We start from the raw sequence: 16,742 nt of genomic DNA, 5'->3' as shown, positions 1-16,742 counted from the left end.
GCCACCAGTTATGCCATTTTTAATAAATGTAGCACAATTTTAGGGAGTGCCTAACTTTTCTCCGCGTGCATAGATTGTTCATGTTTGGGTCGCTGTCACGCAGGTATTTACAGGCTGTGACTAATTGATGACTAAGCGAAACATAGCGAAGTATGATGCGTAACACTATGCTATTATTCTTCCTGAGATTGACATGTTATGTCGAACTTTTGCGTGGACGCAGACAAGCACATCACACTATGCCACGTTATGTAAGCGAGAAGCATAACATAACAGATAAAACAGTGGAGCGGCAATTTGTACGGGAATGAATCGCCTAAAGTGAGTGAGTGAGTGCTTGGGGGTTTAACGTCGTACTCATGAATCGCCTAAAGCGTTTTGTCCTAAAACGTAATGACCCAGGAGTCTCTCGCCAATGCGGTCGCTGTGAGTTCAAGTCCAGCTCATGCTGACTTCCTCTTCGGCCGTACGTGGGAAGGTCTTCTAGCAACCTGCGGGTGGTCGTGGGTTCCCCCGGACTCGGCCCGGTTTGCTCCCACCATAATGGTGGCCGCCGTCGTATAAGTGAAATATTCTTGAGTACGGCGTAAAACACCAATCAAATAAATAAATAAATAAATTATTATTTGTGATAAATAGTATTTTTACAGCACATGGACAAAACGCTTTAGCTGATTCATTCCAGTACAAATTCCCGCTCAACTGTTTCATCTGTTATCCGTTAAGGTTTTTTCTCGCTTGCATAACGTGGCATAGTGTGATCTTGTCTGCGTCCACACAAAAATTCGACATAATATGTAATCTAAAGAAGAAGAAGAATAGCATTGTGTGTCCAGCTCATGTTGGCTTCCTCTCCGACCGTACGTGGGAAGGTTTGGTAGCAACCTGCGGATGGTGGTGGGTTTCCGCCGGGTTCTGCCTGTTTTCCTCCCACCATAATGCTGGCCGTCGTCGTTTAAGTGAAATATTCTTTAGTACGGCGTTTAACACCAATCAAATAAATAATAAATATAACTGTATCTCCGTGCAAATAAAAAGCATACTTTGTTTTGCATACCAAGTTATCGGTAGTCGTTGTTGTTTTTACTCTACGTCCAGAGGTGTAAATTCTGAGGCAAATTGTTGTATTCAAAATGACGTTGTCCATGTTATAGAATCACCACCCGGGCTAGGTCGGGGGTGGATGTAACGAGACTTGCTGAGTGTGGGTCATGTTCATGACTTTCTCCTTTCTCCTCAGGTTCAAAGACGTGCAGTCGCTCACAGACATCTATCTCTACTCCTACAATCCGTGCTACCCATTTACGGAGACTGAGGCGGGTGCCTACCCAGACGAGTGTCAGAACGTGGCTGTAAGTTGCTATAGCAGAATGCAATGAACGAATGATAATGAATCATTAGACCACTTTGGGAATATTGCAGCTATATGCAGCAACGTAGATATTGTTAGAGAATTTACAGCCTTGTGCGTTTAAGCCAAGTAGAGGGATACATTTGGCCCGTTGGCCCATAGAATGCATAGTGACAGTACATTTTCTTTTTACAACTTTCCCTTCCCCTCTCTTCCCCTATCTTCTCTTCCCTTCCTCAATTCTCCAACTTTGTCTTCCCCAACCATCCCTTCCCCTACCATCCCTTCCCCAACCTTCTCTTTCCCATCCTTCCCTTCATTATCAAACACGTTTGCGTGTACACGCACCGGTCGTGTGTAAAACGATGAAGTCTTAAATTCCATATTAACCTGCAACGGCCGTATGTCTCCACTTCCTGTTAAGTGTTTGACCGCTTAAATGGCTTAAAATCTGCTAATTCATGACCACAGATGTGCACACATAGATAGTATCCTCCAAGAACTTCCTGCCCTTCAAATAATACAAGCGTACTGCGACAATTCTTCATCTGATGTGGAATTACCAGACTGGATTGAAATCTCACGTTTCAGGGAAACTGATGCAATACTTTAGCAGGAGTTGCTTGAACAAAATCTGTGCGCATGAAAATCTATTACTGCACTAAATACCGATGTGGGGCAAGTTTGAAAATAATAACATGATTGTCATTAAAATTAAAGCATGTACACGTTCAGGTAATAGGAGAGTTATATAGTGAATTTTATCAAAATCGGCGAGGTAGTTTGGGAAGAGATGCATACACACAATCGTGTCTACAGACACGCAGACAAACAGCCGGACGGACAGGCAGGGTGATTCCAGTGTACCTCACACCTAACTTCGTTGAGGGTGGGGGGGGTGGATGGTGGTTGTAAGAGTTGGGTGGCACAACAGCGTTTCTCTCAAGCGCAAAGTTCTGTGTATTGACGGTGGGTATTCACGACAGCAGTACAAATCTTGCTCGCACCAACCGATAATAAGATTATATAGACTCCACCAACAGCGTTGTGTTAGAAACTTAGTGTCGTCTTTCAGCAAGGACTTCTTCAGCGCATCAACATGCAAGTTTAACAGACGCGCAAAGAAAGCGTCAATTGCAAAAGGTCCTGGTTTCGGTTTATAGGAAGTCCATTCGTTACAAAATGTTCTGGTTAACCACATTCCCCCTAGTCACTGCATTGTTAGGTGCATAAGACCAAGCATATAAAAAGTCGATTTTTGAAAAATAATGTGCAGTTGTGGCATGTAGCTAATGTGTGACAGTTGTGGCATGTAGCTAATGTGTGACAGATGTGGCATGTAACAAATCTGTGATAGTTGTGGTATGGAGCAAATCTGTGACAGTGGTGCCATGTAGCAAATCTGTGACAGTTGTCGCATGGAGCTAATGTGTGACAGTTGTAGCATGTAGCTAATGCGTGACAGTTGTGGCATGTAACAAATCTGTGATAGTTGTGGTATGGAGCAAATCTATGACAGTTGTGCCATGTAGCAAATCTGTGACAGTTGTCGCATGGAGCTAATGTGTGACAGTTGTGGCATGTAACAGACCTGTGACAGTTGTGGCATGTAACAGACCTGTGACAGTTGTGGCTTGTAGTTAATTTGTGGCAGTACTGGCATGGAGCTAATCTGTGACAGTTGTGGCATGTAGCAAATCTGTGGGAGTTGTGGCATGGAGCTAATCTGTGGGAGTTGTGGCATGTAGTTAATCTGTGGCAGTTGTAGCACAGAGCTAATCTGTGGCAGTTGTGGCATGTAGCATGTGACAGTTGTGGCATGTAGCTAATCTGTGACAGTTGTGACATGTAGCTAATCTGTGACAGCTGTGGTATGTAGGTAATCTGTGACAGTTGTGGCATGTAGCAAATCCGTGACAGTTGTGGCATGGAGCTAATCTGTGACAGTTGTGGCATGTAGCTAATCTGTGGCAGTTGTGGCATGTAGCTAATCTGTGACAGTTGTGCCATGTAGCAAATCTGTGACAGTTGTGGCATGTAGCTAATCTGTGACAGTTGTGGCATGTAGCTAATCTGTGGCAGTTGTGGCATGTAACAGACCTGTGACAGTTGTGGCATGTAGTTAACTTGTGGCATGGGGGTAATCTGTGACAGTTGTGGCTTGGAGCTAATCTGTGGCAGTTGTGGCATGTAGCAAATCTGTGGCAGTTGTGGCGTGTAGGAAATCTGCGACAGTTGTGGCATGGAGCTAATCTGTGGCAGTTGTGGCATGTAGCAAATCTGTGGCAGTTGTGGCATGGAGCTAATCTGTGGCAGTTGTGGCATGTAGCAAATCTGTGGCAGTTGTGGCATGCAGCTAATCTGTCACAGTTGTGGCATGTAGCTAATCTGTGGCAGTTGTGGCATGGAGCTAATTTGTGGCAGTTGTGGCATGGGGGTAATCTGTGACAGTTGTGGCATGGAGCTAATCTGTCACAGTTGTGGCATGTAGCAAATCTGTGGCAGTTGTGGCATGGAGCTAATCTGTGGCAGTTGTGGCATGTAGTTAATCTGTGGCAGTTGTGGCATGTAGCAAATCTGTGGCAGTTGTGGCATGGAGCTAATCTGTTCTTTAAGTCGGTGAAAACATTTGTAACTGTGCCCTCCACTACAGAATATGTCTCAATCGGGATACAGTAAACTCGCTTTCGATCAGATAAAATTCGAAAAGCACATGAATAAATCTAGAACGTTTTGTGTTACATACGAAATTTATGGTATAGAAACACGTAAAATACTAGTTTAAATGTGTATTACTACTACCATAGGCATACTGAATGCAAACAACTTTCACATTATCGGGCTGCCGTCGCATAAGGGAAATATTCTCTTGAGTACGGCGTAAAACATCAAATCAAATAATCGGCCTAATCCACTCGCAATGCATAACAATGAAATACACACAGTATACGGGGTCACAACAGTATGAACTTTCATCTGGCTTTTAATGCTATCCCGCTTTAGTACAGACAAGGAAAAGGAAACTTTTTTTACCCTCCTCCGATTTGATGGGATATTCGAAAACAAATTATATGCTTACCACCGTAGACTACTTTTATTTCCCAATCAAGAAATGATCCAAATTTTCTTAATCTTAGTTATTCCTGTAGAGGGATAGAAAGATATGTAAACGAAATAAGCCTTTTCGTCTTGACAAGCTTGAAAACTCTATAAATCAACATGTTATGTGGAAAATTTTACTATGCCATGGGATATGCCATGTTATAGAAACCAAAACCACAATGTCACGTCACTCGTATCCATGCTCAGATGGCTAAGTGGTAAATACGGTCCGCGTGACGTGAGCAGAAACAGGGGTGTTCTCTGGTTAAGGAAATAAGTAACGTCCTGTTGATTTCTTTTTGCTCAATATACACGAGTTAGACAATAGTTTGAACTGCAATATCTCGATTGTGCATCATTAAAGACATGAAAGTCAAAGCTTTTCTGGGTGACTTTATCCATATATGTATGTATTTGGTATTCCGTGTTGTTTTCTTTCAAACGCCATGTAAAAATGCACTATATTTCTAAATGTACATCAGGTATATATTAGTATTTTGTCTAATTATTTTTTATGTGTATTTTGTTACACTTTTTCATGTTAAGTCCGTACGTGGGACGGTCTAGCAACCTGTTTAATGTTGTGAGTTTCCCCCAGGTTTCGTTCAGGTCATCCTCCATAATAAATTAATGAATATACATAATCTTAACTTTAGGTCGCCATATGGAGCTAATGAGCCATAGATGTATACCCGTTTGCAGTGAGTTTTACTGCTTACCACAACTCTAGTAGTGTTGCAGGTATACTGTGGCGATTGAGGCAAGCCATCATTGTTCTGTATTAATAGTGCTGAGTGCTTGCATTTGCTCTGTTGTCCCCAGTCTTGTCAAGTTATCAAAGGAGGGGGTCTCCCACAGTATTACGACGCAGGGAAGCAGTCTTCTGCAGTATTCAAACGGATGCCCGGAAATGAGATTTCATCACTGATAGAATCCAGCGACATGTCTTTGGTGGCAACGTACACAGCGGAAGAACAAGGGAGGTGAGCGGTGATGAAACTGATGATTGGGTAACTAAACTATACAGCATGAGATAACAGTATAGGGAGTAAAACCAGAGCAGCATTGACAGTAAATGAATGAATAAATGAATGAATGACTACGGCTTAATACTGACTTCGGAAACATTGCCGTGATATGGTGAGCAAATATTTAGACTAACACAGAGTAAGTGGTTATCAGTACAATTAGCACATCATAAAATCAAACAAAAAACAGGTGGACGTTTTTCCTTTTTTGTGAAATAAGCTCATACTACGCGGCCGTGAGATAGAATTAGACAGCTAATTCATATTTTTAAAACATACAATCTGGAAGTTTTGGGAACAATCCTAGTAAATAGAAAAAGTAAGTCATGTTACAAAAAAGCAAGGGGCCTCCGTGGCTCAGTTGGTTAGCGCGCTATTGCAGCGTAATAACCCAGGAGCCTCTCACCCGCGGTCGCCGTGAGTTCAAGTCCAGCCGATGCTGGCTTCCTCTCCGGTCGTACGTGGGAAGGTCTGCCAGCAACCTGCGGATAGTCGTGGATTTCCCCCGGGCTGTGCCCGGTTTCCTCCCACCATAATGCTGGCCGCCGTCATATAAGTGAAATATTCTTCAGTACGGCGTAAAACAGCAATCAAACAAATAAATAAATACAAAAAACACTCTTCTGCGGCCAGCACCTCAAAATGAAGATAGCCAATCTTTGAACGCTCGGTACATACGCCCAATGTTGAATTAATACTTACACTGATTTACAATTTCTGACGGTGTTTCTCTTCACAGAACGACCGCGGCTGTCTTTGGATGTGGTGAGCAGCAATTTTCAGCCCTCGGTGAAGATCCTGATTCCCCAACACTATATGTATGTTTTGTTTTGTTTTGTTTTTTTTGTTTGTTTGTTTTTTAACTCCTGCAAACCATACTTTTGTTAAAATGTTTTTTTTTTATTTTGTTCGAAAGGTTTTTTGTTCAAAATGCTTTTTATGTTCAAAACATTCTGTGGTTCAAAACGTTCTTTAGTTCAAACAGGCACATGACGCATGTTGTCCTGGGCCATTCTCACGGCGTTCCAAACAACTGTTCCAAAAAAAACAGGCATTGGCTTACGGTTGTGTGAAAACAAATCGGAAGTGAAATCGAATACAAATAATATAAAAATAGTAAATGAAACCGTTAATATATTATGGAACAGGCAGTTAACAGTTTACAAACATGCAGGGAAAACTGTCGATATTCTAAGCAGACATCCAGTTCAGATTTCAAATTCGTAATTCGTGAATAATTTCCAAGATGAATACAAATAAAAATAACTCAGTCAGGTTTGATTGGAACTGTTCATAAAGGCACGCTGTTGCCCCCCCCCCCCCTATAAAGGACGCACATTCTAGATCATTGTGTGAAAGTCCAATACAATGTACTGCACATCGTAGGTCAGTACTGCGCACTCTAGATCAGTGTGTGAAAGTCCGATACAATGTACTGCACATTCTAGATCAATGTGTGAAAGTCCGATAAAATGTACTGTAGATTCTAGGTCAGTGTGTGAAAGTTCGATAAAATATACTGCACATTCTAGGTCAGTGGGTGAAAGTTCGATACAATATATTGCACATTCAAGGTCAGTGTGTGAAAGTCCGATACAATGCACTGCACACTCTAGGTCAATGTGTGGAAATACAATGCACAATGTACAGCGATTTCGATATTATGTATGCTCACTGAACGAAGTAACTGTGCATAGATATAAATAAATTATTCTATTCATTGTCGAAGATGAAAATATTGTCAGTGCATTTCCGCTTCATTGGAGTCACAAGACAAGTAAGGGATGTCTGCTTCATGTTGTGTCTAATTCCCCTGAACCCGGGGCTAGGGGCTGTCTATTTATCGTGTTGAATTAGATCACCACGTTGGCCATATGAACAGTTACAATCAAAACACAACTGAAATACATATTTTATTATCGACAACTATATATACCAGCATGGTACATAATCTGAAAACTGATTTCACTCATTCGCCTTCTCTTTTGAGAAGACTGCTTCTCTTTGAAGAACTCCGTCCTGATTTAATCTTTTCGTCCATTAAACATATATTTTCGTGTACTTCTAACCTGCGGGTGGTCGTGGGTTTCGTCCCACCATAACGCTGGCCGCCGTCGTATAAGTGAAATATTCTTGAGTACGGCGTAAAACACCTATCAAAAAATAATTAAATAAATGATATACTCTGTTATTACTGTTGTTTGTGCTTTAACGTCGTTTTGGGAATTGGCCTTGTGATTATTGACCTGTATCGCCCATAGATTTGACACGCCCGCAGGTAGTGGATAGTAGGAACATTAAGGTAGACCATGAGCCTTATGACATAAAGTGTTACCCTCATCATCCTACAAAGTAAGGACTCGAACCATGACCTGTAACGAATGGTCGGATGCTTCAAATGCGCCATATGTATGGATATGGATAGTGTGTAGACTGTGTATCTTAATAGAGAAGTGGAGAAAACGATGACTTGCGCTTCGCCAATACCACCCACCTTTACCATTTTCTGCTTTCATTACATTTACCGGTTATTTTGATGGGTTAAACCCTTTATGACATTAGGATGCGATGTGACGTTACTTTTGTTGTAACTCATAAAGTCCCCCTTGATTGTACCCTTTTGTATTCGTGTGTTGATTGAAGGTCTATATCCTGGTAACACCCAAAGCATGTGGCGGATCACATGTGGGATGTGGGATAAGCATTGGGTCCATCCTACTTATAGTGTGAGTTTCAATCATTACAACCAGCATTTAATGACCATTAATGTACAAGGTTATAGAACATCTTAATCAGATAATTCGACAAAACCCTTTATAACAACAGTGTTTTATACTAGAAAGTACACGGTCTTAGTAGTAACATCTACTTGTGGTCAGAAATAATGTAAACAAATTGAAAATGTTGCGATTTTTAGAGTTTTTTAAACTCTCACCTCGATAACTTCCCAGGTACTCTCAAAAATTAAATATCTCTTGGTGAATTTTCATCAAGTGATACAAAAAATTAAAACATCAGAAACCTTTTTATGTGTACCACTAGATTCTGTTTTTTCACGAAGTTATTTTGCAGGAGTGAACATGTTGCTATGGCTTACCCATAATGTTCACGTATAGCATCTGAAGAGAGTAATGTAAACGATGACAATGTCGATTACATTTGCCGTGTAACAGAATATTTGGTCTCACCCTAATGACTTTTATTTATTTATTTTCAATATTGTCTTATTTTCTTTTAATCGATGTCTTTGTGATCAAATTGTTAGGGAGCCAGTGCGACCCAATAAGTCAGAAGCTTCTCACCAGTGCGACCCAATAATTCAGAAGCTTCTCACCAATGTGACCCAATAATTCAGAAGCTTCTCACCAATGTGACCCAATAACTCAGAAGCTTCTCACCAGTGCGACCCAATAATTCAGAAGCTTCTCACCAATGTGACCCAATAACTCAGAAGCTTCTCACCAATGTGACCCAATAACTCAGAAGCTTCTCACCAATGTGACCCAATAAGTCAGAAGCTTCTCACCAATGCGACCCAATAAGCCAGAAGCTTCTCACCAATGCGACCCAATAAGTCAGAAGCTTCTCACCAGTGCGACCCAATAACTCAGAAGCTTCTCACCAATGTGACCCAATAACTCAGAAGCTTCTCATCAATGCGGTGGCTGTGGATTCTAGTGTTGCTGGTTGCTGGCAGACCTTCCCACTTTTGACAAGAGGAAAGGTCTTCCAGCAACCTGCGGATGGTCATGGGTTTCCCCTTGGCTCTGCCCGGTTTCCTCGAACCATGAAGCTCGCTGCCATGGTATACGTGAAATATTCCTTCAATACAGCGTAAAACACCAGTCAAATAATATAAATAAATCTTTTAATCTCTTAGATTTTTCGCCCTGAGTGTGGTGTATTTGGTGGGAGGTATAATCTTGATGAAGTTTCACAGAGGTGCTTCCGGTCAGGAGATGATCCCCAACAGGGCGTTTTGGGCAGCACTTCCAGGCTTCATTAAGGTAATGTCTAGTTCTAGCTTTTATTCTTACAAATTTCTTCTCATGTTCTTTTCCTTTGATGCTCATTTTGTTTAGATACCAATTCAGTGCATACATTGTGTGTAGCTGGCATGTTTTACAGCACAGATATTTTTCTGTGAAAGCCACATGTTAAACAGATATCTGAATGCATATTTACGCATAGGGAATACATTCGTGCGGTCAATGTGGAGGGAAATACGGTAATGACACCGCACTCAAATAATTCTTCCATTATTGCCGTACACATGTACATTTCTGATATATTTTAGGAAACTGTCTTTCACTATTACATAATAAGATGCAATTCTGTCATCAATTAGGAAGCGTTTATTTGACAATTTTAAGCAAGAAGTTGGAGAAGTATATCTTCTATCACCTAGTGTAACTTGTACAATATGCATAAACTGATGTGAATATAGCGTGCTATGTAAAGGTAATTAGAAACCGTAAATATAAACGTGATTTGAAAAGATTACATCTAGGTTCAGCTGGTTTAAATGTAGACACTGCTAGATTTTTAGGAGTACTACGCGAATAAAGAAAATGTATTCTTACCAGAAGACCAGTGTCATTAGGATATCGTTTTAGATTGTTGAAGGTTGCCTAAGATCATTTTACGTGAGGTCAAGTGAGTAATGTTAGGTAGTGGTTTACCACCAACCTAGGTGCATCTTAAATGTGTACCATGTGCTTGTTTATTGCATGTTCAGGTATGCGTGTATGCTGGCGTAAGGTATTATGTACTGCCTAAACATTACTAATTAAGAGATATGGATTGAATCCCGGTGCCGGATCGGAAATGGGTGGATGTCGCCGTTCTCCCTATCTTCGGGTTAGTCGAATTTTCGCTAAAGGCCTAGTGTGCCACCATTATTTACGTCTTGTGTAGAAGAGCTCTGCGCTAATTTGCCCCCACCCTTTGGAAAGTTTCTGACAACACGTGTGACATAACGTGTTATCACGTGTGACATAACTCACGCCATGCAAGTAGAAAACGATACAACGAGCTCATTATTTGTCCTCCCAAGGTCCCACCAGAATATAGATCGGGGAAATGTAGAGATGCCCTGTCCAATAGCGAGTGTTATCTCTTGGCCTGTATGTTTAACACTCTCCCTCCAGAATAGTGCTATCTTCTTTTTAAAGAACAAGGAAAGGCTATAAATTCCAATTTTTCAACCATTGAATTCGAAAGAAATTATTTCAGCAAATAGTTGGGCATGACAAAAGATCGGTGAGAATTAATCTTTAGTTTATGAAGAGCTGTTTTATCTTTTCAGAAAAGTGTCTTGTTCTTTAGTTTATGACGAGGTGTATTATCTTTTCAGGAAGGTGCATTGTTCTTTAGTTTATGAAGACCTGTGTTATCTTTTTAGGAAGGTGTTTTGTTTTTAAGATTATGAAGAGCTGTATTGTCTTTTCAGAAAGGTGTCTTGTTCTTTATTTTATAAAGAGCTGTTTTATATTTTCATGAAGGAGTCCTGATATTTCGGTTATTATGAGCTGCATTGTCTTTTCAGAAAGGTGTTTTGTTCTTTATTTTATGAAAAGCCGTTTCATCTTTTCAGGAAGGAATCTTGTTCATTAGTTTATGAAGAACTGTTCTATGTTTTCAGGAAGATGCCTTCTTCTTTAGTTTATGAAGAGCTGTATTATCTTTTCAGAAAGGTGTCTTGTTCTTTCGTTTACGATGAGCTGTATTGATTTTTCAGGAGGGTGTTTTGTTCTTTATTTTATGAAGATCTCTTTTATATTTTCAGGCAGGTGTCTTCTTCTTTTATTTACGATGAGCTGTTTTATATTTTCAGGAAGGTGTCTTGTCCTTTAGTTTATAACGAACAGTTTTATCTTGTCAGGAAGGTGTCTTGTTCTTTAGTTTATGGAGACCTGTTTTATCTTCTCAGGAAGGTGTCCTGTTCTTTAGTTTATGACAAGCTGTTTTATCTTTTCAGGAAGGTGTCTTGTTCTTTGGTTAATGAAGAATTATTTTATACTTTCATGAAGATGCCTTGTTCTTTACCTTATGAAGAGCTGTTTTATCTTGTCAGGAAGGTGTCTTGTTCTTTAGTTTATGACGAGCTATTGTATCTTTTCCGGAAGTTGCCTTTTTCTTTAGTTTGTGAAGAATTATTTTATACTTTTATGAAGATGCAAGCTGTTTTATTTTCTCACGAAGGTGTCTTGTTCCTTAGTTTATGAAGAGGTATTTTATCTTTTCACAAAATTGCCTTGTTCTTTAGTTTATGAATAATTATTTTATATTTTTATGAAGATGCCTTGTTCTTTACTTTATGAACAGGTGTTTTATATTTTCTGGAAGGTGTCTTGTTCTTTAGTTTATGAAGAATTATTTTATATTTTTATGAAGATGCCTTGCTCTTTACTTTATGAAGAGTTGTTTTATATTTTCCGGAAGGTGTCTTGATCTTTAGTTTATGAAGACCTGTTTTATATTTTCAGGAAGGTGTCTTGTTCTTTATTTTATAACAAGTCTTGTTCTTTATTTTATAAAGAGCTGTTTTATATTTTCATGAAGGTGTTTTGTTTTTTAGTTTATGAAGACCCGTTTTATCTTTTCAGAAAGGTGTCTTGTTCTTTTGTTTATGAAGAGCTGTTTTATAATTTCAGGGAGATGGTTTGTTCTTTAGTTTATAAAGATCTGTTTAATATTTCCAGGAAGGTGTCTTGTTCTTTAGTTTATATAGATCTGTTTTATCTCTTCAGGAAGGTACCTTGTTCTTTAGTTTATAAAGAGCTGTTTAATATTTCCAGGAAGGTGCCTTGTTCCTTAGGTTTTATAGATCTGTTTTATCTCTTCAGGAAGGTGCCTTGTTCTTTAATTGATGAAGAGCTGTTAATATTTTCAGGAAAGTGTCTTGTTTTTTAGTTTATGAAGACCCGTTTTATCTTTTCAGAAAGGTGTCTTGTTCTTTTGTTTATGAAGAGCTGTTTTATAATTTCAGGGAGATGGTTTGTTCCTTAGTTTATAAAGATCTGTTTAATATTTCCAGGAAGGTGTCTTGTTCTTTAGTTTATATAGATCTGTTTTATCTCTTCAGGAAGGTGCCTTGTTCTTTAGTTTATAAAGAGCTGTTTAATATTTCCAGGAAGGTGCCTTGTTCCTTAGGTTTTATAGATCTGTTTTATCTCTTCAGGAAGGTGCCTTGTTCTTTAATTGATGAAGAGCTGTTAATATTTTCAGGAAAGTGTCTTGTTTTTTAGTTTATGAAGAGGTGTTTTATCTTTTCAGAAAGGTGTCTTGTTCTTTTGTTTATGAAGAGCTGTTTTATAATTTCACGGAGATGGTTTGTTCCTTAGTTTATAAAGATCTGTTTAATATTTCCAGGAAGGTGTCTTGTTCTTTAGTTTATATAGATCTGTTTTATCTCTTCAGGAAGGTACCTTGTTCTTTAGTTTATAAAGAGCTGTTTAATATTTCCAGGAAGGTGCCTTGTTCCTTAGGTTTTATAGATCTGTTTTATCTCTTCAGGAAGGTGCCTTGTTCTTTAATTGATGAAGAGCTGTTAATATTTTCAGGAAAGTGTCTTGTTTTTTAGTTTATGAAGAGCTGTTTTATCTTTTCAGAGGGATGCCTTGTTCTTTAGTTTATGAAGAGCTGTTTTCTGTTTTCAGGAAAATGTCTTGTTCTTTAGATAATAAAGAGCTGTTTTCTATTTTCAGGATGGTGTCTTGTTCTTTAGATAATAAAGAGCTGTTTAATTTTTGCAGGAAGGTGCCATGTTCTTTAGTTTCTGAAGATTTGTTTTTATCATTTCAGGAAGGTGTCTTGTTGTTTGTTTTATAAAAATCTGCTTTTTATTTTTAAGGAGGTGTCTTGTTCTTAATTTTATGAAGAGCTGTTTTATTATTTCGGGAAGATGCCTTGTTCTTTAGTTGATGAAGAGTTGTTTAATATTTCCATTAAGGTGCCTTGTTCTTTAGTTGTTGAAGATCTGTTTTATTTTTTTCATCAAGATGTCTTGTTCTTTAGTTTATGAATAGTTGTATTTTTTCGTAAAGGTTTTTTGTTTTTTAGTTGAAGATCTGTTTTATCTATTTAGGAAGGTGTTTAGTGATTTAGTTTATAAAGAGCTGTTTTATATTCTCAGGAAGGTGTCTTGTTCTTTTGTTTATGAAGAGCTATTTTATAACTTCAGGAAGATGCCTTGTTTTTTAGTTTATGAAGAACTGTTTAATATTTCCAGGAAGGTGCCTTGTTCTTTAGCTTATGAAGAGCTGTTTTATTTTTTCAGAAAGTTGTCTTGTTATTTAGCTTATGAAGAACAGTTTTATCTTTTCAGAAAGGTGCCTTGTTTTTTTTTTGTTTATGACGAGCTGTTTTATCTTTTGAGAAAGATACCTTGTTCCTTAGTTTATGAAGAGCTGTTTAATATTTTTAGGAAGTTGACTTGTTCTTTAGTTTATGAATAACTTCTTATATTTTTATGAAGATGTCTTGTTTTTTAGTTTATGAAGAGCTGTTTTATATTTTTATGAAGGTGTTTTGTTCTTTAGTTTACGAAGACCTGTTTTATATCTTCACAACGGTGTTTTTTTATCTATGTTATGAATAGTTGTTCCATGATTTCATGAAGGTTTTTTGTTCTTTAGTTTATGGAGAGATTTTTGATTTTCTTATATCTGTTTCATATTTTCAGGCAGATGTCTTGTTCTTTAGTTTATCAAGAGCTGTTTTATCATTTCAGGAAGATGCCTTGTTCTTTAGTTTATCAAGAGCTGTTTTATCATTTCAGGAAGATGCCTTGTTCTTTAGTTTATGAAAAACTGTTTAATATTTCCAGGAAGGTGCCTTGTTCTTTAGATAATGACGGGCTGTTTTATATTCTCAGGAATGTGTCTTGTTTTTTAGTTAATGACGGGCTGTTTTATTTTTTCATGAAGGTGTCTTTTTTATTAACAGCTGTTTCATCTTTTTAGAAAGGTGTCTTGTTCTTTCTGTTATGATTACTTGTTTTGTATATTTATGTAGGTTTTTTGTTCTTTAGTTTATGAAGAGGTGTTAATATTTCCAGGAAGTTGTCTTGTTGTTTAGCTTATGAAGAGCTCTTTTATCTTTTTAGGAAGGTGTCTTGTTCTTTAGTTTATAAAGAGCTGTTTTATCATTTCAGGAAGATGCCTTGTTCTTTAGTTCATGAAGAGCTGTTTTATATTTTCAAAAAGGTGTCTTGTTATCTGGGTTAGATAACCTAAAGAGCTGTTTTTTCTTTCCAGAAAGGTGCCTTGTTTTTTATTGTATGAAGAGCTGTTTAATATTTCCAGCAAGGTGCCATGTTTTTTAGTTTATGACGAGCTGTTTTATCTTTTCAGGAAGTTGCCTTGTTCTTTAGTTTATAAAAAACTATTTTTTATTTCCAGGAAGGTGCCTTGTTCTTTAGTTTATGCAGAGCGGTTTTATATTCTCAGGAAGTTGCTTTGTTCTTTAGTTTATGAAGAGCTGTTTAATATTTCAAGGAAGGTGTCTGGTTCTTTTGTTTATGAAGAGCCGTTTTATATTTACAGGAAGTTGGTTTGTTTTTTAGTTGATGAAGAGGTGTTTCATATTTTAAGGAAAGTGCCTTGTTCTTTTGTTTATGAAGAACTGTTTAAAATTCTCAGGAAGGTGCCGTGTTCTTTAGTTTATGAAGAGCTGTTTAATATTTTAAGGAAAGTGTCTGGTTCTTTTGTTTATGAAGAGCCGTTTATTATTTCAAGGAAAGTGTCTGGTTCTTTTGTTTATGAAGAGTCGTTCATTTTTTCCAGGACACTAGTTGTTTTAGTTTATGAAGAGCCGTTTTATATTTTCAGGAAGTTGGTTTGTTCTTTAATTGATGAAGAGCTGTTTAATATTCAAGGAAAGTGTCTTGTTTTTTAGTTTATGAAGAGCCGTTTATTATTTTCAGGGCGTTGCCTTGTTCTTTTAGTTTATGAAGATCTGTTTTATATTTTCAGGAAGATGCCTTGTTTTTTAGTTTATGAAGAGCTGTCTAATATTTTCAGGATCGCGCCTTGTTCTTTAGTTCATGAAGACCTGTTTTATTTTTTTAGAAAGGTGTTAGGGTTATATTATGAAGTTGTTTTATATTTTCATGAAGGTCTTTTGTTGTTTAGCTTATGAGCATCTGTTTTATCTTTTTTGGAAGGTGTCTTGTTGTTTATTTTGTGAAGAGCTGTTTTATATTCTCAGGAAGATGCCTTGTTTTTTAGTTTATGAAGAGCTGTTTAATATTTCCAGGAAGGGGCCTTGTTCTTTAGTTTATGAAGAGTCGCTTTATCTTTTTAGGAAGGTGTCTTGTTCTTAAGGAGAGGATGCAAACCAGGAACCGGCAGCTACGAAAAAATGTAATACAAGCATGTAAATGTAGCTGAGATGTCTTCAGTTGTGGGAGGTGCGTCAGTGGTTACCAACTTGAAAGAGGTTACTGTCATTACCAGGTCGCACCGGTTATTTTTAAATAAAAAACAATGACGTTTGAGTTTCCGTCAGGGTAAACCCTCTGTTGAAACCTATCTATCTAGAATTCTATGTTGATGGCTTTTTTTGTCAAAAAGATCGTTGGTTTAAACATGGGACTACTGTTTCCTCATCTGTAAATCTATCATTTTAAGGGAAAACTTGTATGGGATAAACAGCCATCAAATAAATACTTTGACTTTACAGAAGATGTGCAGAATACATCGTAAATAGTATTCGAAAGACACCACTTTTAACAAATAACGGCTGAATGATTTTAACAGTGTGGCAATTTAGAAAGCTGTATAAGAAAGTACAAAGAAATTTTGATATCGAAGAAGCCAAGCGGAAGTCTCGGCCTAATGTAAGGCTATCCGGCCGTCCCCTCACTGCCCCCCTGCCTATCATCAATGAGAAACACTAAACAAACAGCATACAGAGATAGTATATACATTTATAAACCATCTGCAATTATTTCTCTACAGTGTATCGAGAAGTCTTAGTACCTGTAACGTGTACTTGAGATAAGATAAATAAATGTTAATTTTATTTACAAACCTAAGCTGACTTATTATCTCCCACCAAATCTCCTAAATATACTATCCAAAAAAAGAAACGCATAGGTGTTTTGTTTTATTTTAAAATAAAATAAATACATTTTGTCTTCATTTCATGAGCAAAATGTGTTTTAATATTGTTTATAGTCACAGTTAGCACACATTTTATGCCTCAAAACATTTCTTGTTTGATAATGTTGAGTTTGGAGGCCGTTTTTGGAAGAA

General features: G+C 37.7%; 1 long non-coding RNA gene across 1 annotated transcript; it reads left to right on the top strand.

Annotated features, from left to right (window-relative positions):
- Nucleotides 1–8,175: 8,175 nt before the first annotated feature.
- LOC135477469 (uncharacterized) lies at nucleotides 8,176–16,536 on the top strand. Its single transcript, XR_010445199.1, has 3 exons — nucleotides 8,176–8,207; nucleotides 9,362–9,488; nucleotides 15,790–16,536. It is a non-coding gene; the product is annotated as an uncharacterized LOC135477469 (long non-coding RNA).
- Nucleotides 16,537–16,742: the final 206 nt, after the last annotated feature.

Source organism: Liolophura sinensis, chromosome 11, assembly GCF_032854445.1.
Source record: "Liolophura sinensis isolate JHLJ2023 chromosome 11, CUHK_Ljap_v2, whole genome shotgun sequence".
NCBI classification, from domain to species: Eukaryota; Metazoa; Mollusca; class Polyplacophora; order Chitonida; family Chitonidae; genus Liolophura; species Liolophura sinensis.
This window is presented reverse-complemented; position numbering and strand designations above follow the sequence as displayed.